The following is a 12,447-nucleotide window of genomic DNA, read 5'->3' as shown; positions in this document are numbered from 1 at the left end:
TTGTGCGGGGAGAAGGGTGCAACAGTGAATGAATGGAATCCCAAAATCTCTGTAGATGTTCATTGAAATGAAAAATAAACAACCTAAATTAAAAAAAAAAAAGCTTACTGTATTTGAGGAGCAGAAGTTAATGTGAAGCAGCAGAGATGGAGCACTGTAAGGAAGCTGGTAAAGTATGTAAACAACTAGATCCACAAAAGGAGCTGGGACTGGGGCAGAGGTGGCCTTTGTAAATAAGAAGCAAATTAAGGAAATTGAGAAGGAAAGAGATTAAAATGTGATTCATTTAAAAGAAAGCAGCTCTGCTTCCACTATGTGACGATGATAGTCAAGAGAGAAACAGAGAGACAGGACGTGAGGCATCCACTGTAGGGCAAGTGAATGGAGATAGTGACTTAGACTAGAGAGAAGAAGCGTGATGTTGAAGATAAGTGGTTTTGAGATACGTTATGGACAAAGCGACAAGATTTGCTCACAGATCTGATGCTGAGCAAAGGAAAGAATAAGTGCTTGATTTGTAGTTTATTGGCTGAGCACCCAAATTGATGATGATACTATAAAATGGAGAAACACTGGAAAAAGGACTCCAAAGAGGTGAATAAAGAGTGGAAGTAGGACAAGAGTTAAATAATTCTTAGATGCCAGTTTGATAGCGCCAAGAATATCTGTCTCAAGACAGTGTGGAGAGACGCAAACCACAAACTCAACCCTCTGGCTGTGGTGTTCATTTTTAGAGAAGTCAGAAGATTGAGTGACAAGCAAGGATGCCTTGCTCTTTCTAAACAGGAGCTTGGTGATTTGTAGCTTATTAAGAAGACAGGTAGCTCCAGCTGTCCCCAGCTGGCTCTGAGCAAAGAGTGTCTCTTTAAAAAGAATCTTTTAAGAAACACTCCAATGATACAAATGGGGCTTTCAGTGAAATTTATTTCCTCATCTTTAAAGAGAGAGAGAGAGAATGAATAGACTAATGGCATCTCAAAACCCAGAGGTCTGCTAAGTCAGCTCTCTCTCTCTTGTCTTTGTTTTTAATAAATTTGACATTAATAAGTGTTTGCCTTTGATAAATGAAAAAATATAGACCAAGAAAACTCAGTGATTTCTTGATATCACACCACTAGTGTTTCAGTTGCTGTAACCTTATCTAATGTTTAATCCTAGGGCATTTTATTCACATCTCTCAAACCATAATCTGAGACACATGGGAAATATTTTCTTCCTTTATTAACAGGCTTCCAGCTGGTCCTTGAATCTGTGAGTTCCAAAATAGAACTACTCTCTAGGGCTTCCTTGGCTATAAACATTACAGATGTAGTTAACTAAGCCTCGTTTCTTCAGGGCAAAACATAGTAAGTTTGAACTGCCAACCTTTTGGTTTACAGACAATCACAAACCACCATTTGTGCCACCCAGCCTCCTTTCTCCAGACAGTCCCAGACTTATGATATACTTGAGTTATAACGAATGGCCCTTCCTGATTGTCCTTTGTATCCATCCGTACATTTTATATTTAGTAATATATACCATGTGCAGGGCTGCAGTGCATAGCATTTTGATGTTGTCATTCTCAGATGTTCACTCACAGATGTTCAATTTTATGACTTACTGCTCATAGCACTGTGCTTTGAAATGAAACGAGAAAAAGATATTTGACTTACATCAAACATACCAACTTACAATAAAGTCGTCAGAACAGAATGCAAATAAATATGCAGACTCCGCTTGATTATCTATTTGTAAGGATTTTTTTTTCTCAAAAGCTGATTATAAAAAAGCCTAAGTATTTACATTGAGAATGTACATAGTAATACAATAGAAAGTTTAAAGCCATCTCAACCGCGTTAAGTAGGACTGAAAGGAACGCTGGATTTAGAGCTCGGCAACATAAAAAAAATGGCATTTGTGCCCTCAAAATTGAAAACTCCCTTTTTAGTTCTAGTATAGTTAATCCAGCAGAGGGCACCCTAGTTCATTTTTTTCCTTTTTCTCTCTTTACTAGTTTAAAACATACAATGACAGGAAAATCACATTTTTTAAAAAATAGTGGGCATTTATATCAACTATTGTTGTTGTTAAGTGCCGTTGAGTAATAGACGACTCATAGCAACCCTATGAACGAAAGACCTGAATGCTTATATAACTTTCATCCTTTCTCCAAGTTCAGAGTTTCCAGAGGAAAGCAATTTCAGAATTGGATGCCACTTCTGCTTCCAAGCTTATTTTAATCGAGGAACTCGACCAAACAATGTTCACCGTGGGTAATCATAATCGCATTTGCCACCACGGGTTACCTCTGTACAGCAAGTGGTCAGATCAGGGCTATATTACCTAGAAGAATATTTGACCAAAAACAATTTCAAACAGGCCTGAGGGCTGCGGATTAGAGTCGCCCACCTTTGGCTTGGTAGCATCAATTTCTGTCCATTAGGCCAACTGATCTCTCTTTATGCGGTTGTTAGTAAGTGCCATCGGGTCATAGGCAACTCATAGCGACCCTATCAACACAAGACCTGATCACTTGTATAACTTTTCATCCTTTGTCCAGGTTCATAGGGTTTCTGGAGGCAAGCTACTTCAGAAGTGGATGCCACTCCTGTTTAGATTAAGTAAATTTTATAAATAAACAGGGATTCTCTTAATATCAAAAGAATATGTGTGTCAGTCTGGATGAGGAGGTATAAAGCTTGAGTGGTTATAAACAACATGAAGTTGATAACTAATCTGTATTTCAATGAATAACTAGTGTAGAAAAAATATCTTGGAATAATACTGTCAAATGTCCTATCTTTGAAGATACTTCTGGCAAATAATCTCTTGGAATGAATGTGAAAATTCTTGCTTTTAAAAAGGATCTTGTTTCTTATGAGTCTAAGAACTGGGAATTTAAATTTCCATCAGACTAAAGTCTAGAACTATTATTATTTTGACTGTGACCCATTCTTTTCCAAAGTTAATCAAATAACTATTAATTGCTTCCATTTTCCTTTTAATTAAGATATTTTAACTTAATAAATGTAATTTGTTATTATGTTATTTCTTTAGAACATTTATAAATATTGAATTTATGAACATTGTTATTTTGTGATCTGTAATTGGCTTTTCAAAGCACTTATGGCTACTAATTTCATTTTTTAAAACACTGTAGTCTCCACATTTTAGTTGACTTAAAATGAAATTACAGTTCCGGAAAACTTCTTATTTGCCAAACAAAAGATAAAATGGAGGAAGGGGGATAAAGAAAAACAAAGCAAAAAACCCTGACAGGGCGAGAGAGAAATCAAAATATTCCAGACAATTTCTGATTACTTCATTTTTTTATGTGCTCGTACGCATGGGAGAGTCATTGATTGTTGTTGTTGTTATATGCCGTCAAGTCACTTGCAACTCATAGCGACCTTATGTACAACAGCCCTAAACTCTGCTCTGTCCTGTGCCAATCACACTGCCTCCGATACACCCATCCTGATTACTCCAGAATCAATCCACCTCATGGGGGGGGGGGGGCTTCCCCTCTCTGCACTGTGCCTCCACCCTAACAAGCATGATGTTCTTCTCCAAGGACCTGTCCCTCCTTACAACATGTCCAAAGTATGTTACATGGAGCCTTAGAATCCTTGTCTTCAAGGAGCAACCTGGTTTGACCCTTTCCAGGATGAATCTATTTGTTTTCCTAGCAGTCCATGATACCCTCAATACTCTTCTCCAGCACCACAGCTCAAAGCTATCAATTCTCCTTCTATCCTCCTTATTCATTGTACAAGTCTCTGATGCATAACAAGTGATAGCAAAGACCATGGCCTGTATCAGACACACCTTAGTCTCCAAAGAGACACTATTGCTCTTCAGTGCTTTGGAGAGGTCCCTAACAGCAGACTTTCCCATGGCAATACATCTTCTAATTTCCTCGCTGCTGGTGCTGACAGTGTCAACTGTGGAGCCAAGCAATCTGAAGCTGTGAACAATCTCAATCTCTTCACCATCCATCCTGTTGCTGCCATATGGTCCAGTGGTGAGAATCTTTGTCTTTTTGATATTGAGACTCAATCCATATTGGAGGCTACAGTCCTTGACCCTCTGCAACAAGCACTTTAGGTCCTGCTCAGTTTCTGCAAGCAGGGTTGTATCATCTGCATATCGCAGATTGTTGATAGATCTTCCACCAATCTTGACCACACATTTATCCTCATAGAGCCCAGCCTCCTGAATAATCTGCTCTGCATACAGGTTGAAAAGGTATGGCAACAAGACACATTCCTGGCATATGCCCTCCCCAATTTTGAACCATGAAGTTTTCTCTTGTTCTGTTCTGACAACTGCCTCTTGGTCCCAGTAGAGGTTTCTCATTAACACTATCAAGTGTTCTGGGATTCTCATTCTTCTCAGAGTCAGCCACAGTTTGTTATGATCCACACAGTCAAACGCCTTTGCATAGTCAATGAAACACAGATAGACATTCCTCTGGTATTCCCTGCTTTCAGCTAAGATCCATCTAACATTAGCTACAATATCCCTAGTACCACGACCCCTTCTAAACCCAGCCTGGACTTCTGGCAGTTCTCTGCTGATGTGCTTTTCCAGTTGTTTTTAGATAATCTTCAGTAGAATCTTGCTTGCATGTGAAATCAATGAGATTGTTCTATAGTTTCCACACTCTGTTGGGTCACACTTCTTTGGGATGGGAACAAATATAGATCTCTTCCAGTTAGTAGGCCAGGTGGTTGTTCTCCAGATTTCTTGGCACAACTTGGTGAGCACGTCCAGGGCAGCATCTGTTAGCTGAAATATGTCAATTGGTATACCATCTATTCCTGGAGCCTTATTTTTTGCTATTTCCTTCAAAGCAGTTTGAACTTCTTCCTTCATCACCATAAGCTCTTGCTTATATGTTGTTTCATTAAATTCTTCTGTGTCTTCCAATTCCTTTCAATACAGTGACTCAGTATATTCTTTCCATTGCCTTTTAATACTTCCTGGATAATTTATTATTCTGCCTAAAGCATCCTTGATTATAGCAACTCGAGGTTTGATTTTGTTCTTCAGTTCCTTGAGCTTAAGAAATGCTGAGCGAGTTCAGCCCTTTTGATTTTCTGACTCCAACTCCTTACACATTTCATTGTAATATTTTACTTTGTTGTCCCGTGCTGCCTTTTGGAATCTTCTGTTCAGCTCTTTAGTATCTTGAATTCTTCCTTGTGCTTTGGCTTCTCTATGCTCCAGTGCAATCTTCAGAGTTTCTTCTGACATCCATTTTGGTCTTTTCTTCCTCTTCTGTCTTTGTAACGACCGTTTACACTCTTCCTGAATGATATCTTTGACATCCTCCCACAACTCATCTGGTCTTCGCTCATTAGTGTTCAAGGCCTCAAACCTGTTCCTGAGATGGTTCTGAAATTCAGGTGGGATAGACTCAAAGTCATATTTTGATTCCCGTGGACTTGGTTATCATTGATTATATCCAATAAATATCATTGATTATATCCAATAAATTATAAAACCAGCAAAAGAACCCTGTTGTCTGACTCTAGTATATAGTAGAATGAGCTCCTAGGGTTTCCAAGGTTACAATCTTTGTATAAGCAGATCGCCACAGCTTCATCCTGCCAACTGGCTGGTAGCTTTCACTAGTCAACTTTCAGTTAGTGGCCAAATGCTTAACCACTTGGTCTCCAGGGCTCCTTTCCAATAAATTAATTGCATGACTCCACAGTCAACACTCTCAGCACCAGTAGCCAGGAAATTAGAAGACGTATTGCCATGGGAAAGTCTGCTGGGGACCTCTCCAAAGTACTGAAGAGCAATGGTGTCTCTCTGGAGACTAAGGTGCGTCTGGTACAGGCCATGGTCTTTGCTATCACTTGCTATGCATCAGGGAGTTGGACAATGTCTAAGGAGGATAGAAGGAGAATTGATGCCTTTGAGCTGTGGTGCTGGAGAAGAGTACCGAGGGTACCATGGACTGCTAGGAAAACAGATTCAACCCGGAGAGGGTTAAACCAGGTGCCTCCTTGGAGGCAAGGATTCTGAGGCTCCGTCTAACATACTTTGGACATGTTGTAAGGAGGGACAGGTCATTGGAGAAGGACATCAGCTTGGGAGGGTGGGGGGACAGCACAGGAGGAGAAGGCCCTCTATGAGGTAGATTGATTCAGTGACTGGGGTAATTGGGATGGGTGTATCGGAGACAGTGCGATCGGCACAGGACAGAGCAGAGTTTAGGGCTGTTGTACATAGAGTCGTTATAAGTTGCAAGTGACTCGTTGGCACATAACAACAACAACATTCCTTTAGATAGACTTCTATTCTCTTTCACTCTGAGAATATTGCCTAATATCATTAGCAACCTATCCAAAACAGCTTAATGGAAAAATAGAAGGGGGGAGGGGGAAAAAAGACAAAATATTGCAACTTTAAATCTGCATACGAATAATTTCTCTTAACATTTATAGGGGTGTAACTAACACACATTCTATCTAACAAACTCGTTGTTGTTAATTTGTTAATGTGCTTATGAGCTGGAACCAACCTATAATTAATCCTCTAGGGAGTTTTCAGAACTGGTAAATTGTCAGGGAGGAGATTACTCCATGTGAGCGGTTGAAACACTCGAACCACGTGCCTACTGGTTGGCAATGCAACTCCTTACTCACTAAGCAATGAGGGCTTTCTCTGCCAAACTCACAGTACTAGCAAAACTGTAAGGGTAAGTAAGACATAGGAAAGGATTAAAACCTCAAGTCTTATTTGCACACTTGTAAATGGGTTTCCTGCACTAAAATATCTTCACCATTGGGTCAATAGACAACTTCATGATTGTTGTTGTATACCATAGAATCGGAACCGACCCATAGCAGATCCTCCAGCAGATTTTCAAAGACAGTTAATCACATGGGAGGAGTTTATCCATACTTCTCCTTCAGAGCAGCTAGTGGCCTTGAACCATTTGCTTTCTGGATTGCAGTGCAGTTTCTTGCCCTTAGGCCACCAGATCAAGAGAAGATTGAAGGTATCTTAAGGATTTCATCTTGCCAGAATCCACAATCAACACCTTTTGTACCACCAGTCCAAAATTTAAAAAAAAAAAATTTGAAAAAATTGTGCTTCACTGGGAAAATCAAGAGCCTCTCCAATGTGGTAAGGAGTCATGATGTTAGTTTAGACTAAGGTACATCTGATTCATGCAATGGTCTTTTAAATGACACATCTGGAAGTTGGACAATGAATAAAGATGACAGATGAAGAATGGATACACTGCTTTGAACTGTAGTGTTGGGGGAGAGAACTATATACTCCATGGACTGCCAAAATAACAATCAAATATGTCTTGAGAACATGCAACTAGGATGCTCCTTAGAAGCAAGGATGATGACATTTTGTCTCACATAAACGTTGGACATGTTATCAGAAGGAAAATGTTATCATACTTGGAAAGGTGAAACATTAGCCAAAGAGAAGAAGAGCCTCGACAAGACGAAGTAGTCCAGTGACTGTAACAATGGGCTCGAGTATTTCAGAGATGATGGAGATGCCAAAGGATCGCGCAAGGTTCAAATTCATTATTCATACAGTTGCTATGGGTCATAGGTATTCCAAAGCACCTAACATCAACCACAATACAAATTTATACGGTATGTCATTAAGACTGTTTAGCTATGCTCTGAATGGCTAAATAATGTTTTCTTGTTAAAAAAATCAACTGCATTCTCTAGACTTTGTATTCCATGGAGCATTAATTTATTATTTTTGCCGGATCCCACTCATCTTCCTGGAACTGCATTGCCCTTACTGAAAGTTTTCAGTGAAAACAGAAATAACAAATTATACTCAAATATTGTTTTAAAAACTACATGAAGATTTATTATAAAGTTTTTAAACGTTCCTCCAAGTTTGTAACCATCTTTTCCTAACTATAGGAACTCCCAAATGATCATCAGTATGGAGAGCTAAAAACAAAACCAATGTATAATTGCTCTTAAACCTATTTGAAAGCAATCTTATCAAGTACTGTTAGACAAACAAAAATTGTAATAAAGTTCCAAGTAGTCAATCTTTGAGTTTAGGGATTTTATTCTAAATAAGAAATTACATACTTGTGGATTCTCGTGATTGTAGAACTGAGAAAAAAACAAAACCCCAAACAAACCAGTGTATCCTTTTCTTCTGATAATATTTCATGCTTTCATTTGAATCAGACCCATTCTCAGGAAGGTAATTTCTACCTTGTGCATATAATATAAAAGAAAATTATACAAATAATAAGATACATATTATTTATCTATCCTTCTTCTCCCACATACAAAGACAACATTGAAACCATCAAGTGTATTACTTACTATATACCAAGAAACAATTCATAAATTAGGAAAACAACTCTATTCTCTATTGCTGTTATCAAGTGCCCTCAAGTGAGTTCTGACTTGTAGCAACCATATGTTCAACAGAGCCAAACAGCAGCTGGTTCTACACCATCTCAGATTATTGTTAAACATAAACTAACTTGAAAACACTGCAACAGTGGTGTCAATACATATTTTTAAGGGTCTTTCTCTCTTCCACTGAATTTCTACCAAAGCATGTTACCTTTTTAAGGAACTGGTTCTTCCTGATAACATGTGTGATGTAGAGTGGACAAAGTCTCACCATTATTTCTTCAAAGGATCATTCTCCTTCTGCTTCTAAGATTTGTTACTCTCTTGAAAATCCATTATATATTCAATATTCTTCACTAACTCTGTAATTCAAATGTTTCAATTATTCTTCAGTCTTTCTTATTTATTGTTTAGCTTTCTCATGCATATGGGTCAATTAAAAGTACCATGGTTTGAGTCAGGCACACCTTAATCTTCAAAGCGAAGTCTTTGTTTTTGAACACTTTAAAGAGATTCTTTGCCATAAATTTACCCAATGCAATATGTGCTCTTGATTTTAAGCCAAGGTCAATGTGATATTAACAATGATAACCCTTGTTCCACATTCTTCTCTGAATCTGGCTTCAATTTCTTTGTTGTTGTTGTTGTTGAGTGCTGTCAAGTCAAGTAAGACTCATAGCAATCCTATGATTAGCAAACCTGAAACTTGTCTTATCCTGTGCTATCTTCTCCAACTCTGAGACACTAGAACCCATTGCTGGAGTCACAATGCCAATCCATCTCATTAGGGGTCTTCCTCTACTTCACTGACCCTCCATATTTTTAACGTGATATCCCTTTCCGAGGAATAGCCTTTCCTAGCTACATGTCCAAAATGTGAAAGAGGAAGCTTCACCAACCTTGTCTCTTCAGGGAGCACTCAGGCCACACCCTTTAACGGATATATCTGTTTGTTCTTTTGGCAATACTTGAACTATTCAGTACTCTTCTCCAGCACCACAACTCAAAGGCATCAATTCTTCTGTCATCCTTTTTCATTGTTCAGTTCTCTGATGTGTAGTATGCAATTGAGAAGACCATGCCTGAATCAAGTGCACTTTAGTCCTCAAACTGACATCATTGCTCTTCAGTATTTTGGAGAGGTCCTTGACAGCAGACTTGTCCAATACAGTACATCTCCTGATTGCCTAACTGCTGATACCATGGTGTTGATTGTTGATCCAAGGAAGATGAAGTCATTAACAGCTTCAATCCTTTCTCCATTTGTCATAATGTTGACTGTGGGTCCTTTAGTGCGGATCTTTGCCTTACTGATGTTTAGATGCAATCCATACTGAAGGTTGTAGTCTTTGATTTTCTGCAGCAAGCATTTAATATTTTACTCACTTTCAGCAAGCAAAGTTCTGTCATCAACATAATGCAGGTTGTTAATGAGTCTTCCTCTAATCCTGATGCCACACTCCTCTTCTTTAAAATGATCAAGACTAAATAGATTTGTTGTTGTTGTTAGGTGCCGTCGAGTCAGATGACTCAGTGACCCTATGAACTAACGGCCTCAGTACTATTCGAGAGTTTCCAGAGACAAGCCATTTCAAAAGTGGACACCAGGCCTGCCTCCAAGCTTGTTTTAATAGGGAAGCTCTGCCAAACACTGTCTACCATGGTTACCATTATCACATTTGGCACATCAGTGTCACAGTGTTTATCATCACAGCAACCATGAGTTACCTCTTTAAAGCAATGAACAGACCAGTGCTATACCACCTAGAATAATGTTTGAAAAAAAACAACAAACCAAAACCCAATTTGAACCAGGTCTGAGGGTTGCAGATTAAAATCACCCACCTTGGGCTTGGTAGCATAACTTTCTGTCCATTAGGCCAACATAGCTCTCTCTATGTTGTCATTCTTATTGTTGTTAGGCACCATCAAGTCATAGATGACTCATAGCAACCTAATTAATGAAAGGTTTCAGCCCTGTTCATAGAGTTCCGGAGGCAAGCTAAATAGTTTCTCTGCTAAACAGATTAGTAAAGAAAATAAACAGTTCCTGATGGATTCAAAAATTAGAGCTTTCAAAGTATTACTTATATTTGTTTTAGTTAGTCAATAGATATAGTCCTTAATAACAACATAACTCTAGAAAAATTATAAAATTATTTTTATAATAAAATCATGATACAGAAATTTCAAATTATCTTTCCCTTTCACACACCACACCCAAATACTTGGAGCCTTAGAGATAGGCTCAAGGTGATGTCTTTAGGCAACAAACCAGCTAATGTGATTCATCAACCCAAGCAACTGGGTTTTGATCCACTAGCTTTAATTATGTGTATACAAGGCTACATATGACGGTCTGAGACTTAAAAGATTGAGAGAAGCAAAGCATATTGTACTCATAGGAAATGAACCAGGCTTGTTGCATTAGAAAGAAATAGATAGTTGAGTATCTCTTCTGAGTATTTATGCTCTTCACTCTAGGATTCTAAGAATTGATACTCAAAGTGTTGTTCTTAAAAGAGAATTTAAATCTACATACCTTGCCTAATTCAATCCATGTTCAATGGGCTTTTGGGTATATTGAATGTTTAGAAACAGATTAGGCAATGAAATACGTGCAAAGAAGAATGCATAATCCTACTGATAAAGGGGCATAAAGCCAACTTTTAAATATTCCTCCAGATGCTTTTCATGTATCTTCACCATTTTGTGATCATCATAGCATAGATCAATACAACATAGCATTTTATGGTCTTCACAGAAAATGTGCAGGAGAAAATAAAATCTCTATGCTTTTCAACTCCAAGTAAATATTCACAAATTTTGTGTCTGGTAATGAAAATATTCTAGTGTTACATTTCTAATATGAGGTTTCCTTTATATAATACAGTAAATAAATTATTAAAATAATTTCTAAGATAGTATCTTAGTCAGACACTCTGTTAATTGAAGGAAATCCTTAGATTGAGTTTATATACATGACTAAAACTTTCAAAAAAAAAGCAATTGTATGACTGCAATTAATAACCTTGTAAAAATTATAAAATATCCAATATATAATACAGATACCAGAGTATAATATAATTAATGCTATAACATTTTATAAAATATTTCCATGGATAAAGCCAGATTACAGAGTAATAATACAGGTAATGTTATGAAATTTTTTTAATTTGAAAAAATATTTTCTTTTCTAATAGAAGGAGAATTGATGTCTTTGAGCTGTGGTGCTGGAGAAGAGTATTGAATGTACCATGGAGTGCCAAGAAAACAAACAGATTCATCCTAGAGAGGGTTAAACCAGACTGTTCCTTGGAGGCAAGGATTCTGGGACTTCGTCTGACATACTTTGGACATGTTTTAAGGAGAGACAGGTTTTTAGAGAGGGACATCATGCTTGGTAGGGTAGAGGGACAGCGCAGGAGGGGAAGACCCTCTATGAGGTGGATTGATTCAGAGACTGGGGTATTCGGGATGGGTGTGTCAGGGGCTGTGAGATTGGCACAGGATAGAGCAAGGTTTAGGGCTGTTGTACTCATAGGGTCACTATGAGTCACAAACGACTTGACAGCACATAACAACAACAATATTTGGTATTGGAAGGAGGAGTGGCTCCACTTCCATAATAGCTTGCCTCCGGAAACCCTATGAACCTGGAGAGAGGATGAAAGGCACCCTAGTGTTGAAGACTCTCCTTCACAGGGTCACTATGAGTTGCCTGCAACTCGACCGCACTTAACAATAACAACAACAATATTTGGCACAGGTCTGGATTTTTAAAATCCATTTTGGACTGAGTCTTCAGTTGAAGATTCATGTATTTAGATGTTGGGTTTTATGAGGTGAGTTATCCTTGATTTGGCTGAATGTTGGCTGTGGTAGAGCTGATTAGTTTTATTTTGCTCACAACTCTGTGTGAGCTGCTTGGATTGGTTGTTTCTGGCCTGTGGGCTGGGAACCTCTTGTTGGAACCAATCAAGGCCTAGGGCACTGGCATTGGGTTTTTTCCCAAATTCATTTGGTATTAATTTGTGTTTATAATGAATATTCTCCTAAGTGGTACAGCACTGTTCTGTTAACT

Source organism: Elephantulus edwardii, unplaced genomic scaffold, assembly GCF_000299155.1.
Source record: "Elephantulus edwardii isolate Elephantulus edwardi_28Jun2011 unplaced genomic scaffold, EleEdw1.0 scaffold00030, whole genome shotgun sequence".
Lineage (NCBI taxonomy): Eukaryota > Metazoa > Chordata > Mammalia > Macroscelidea > Macroscelididae > Elephantulus > Elephantulus edwardii.
The sequence above is the reverse complement of the archived record's forward strand: the minus strand, read 5'-3'. Positions refer to the sequence as shown.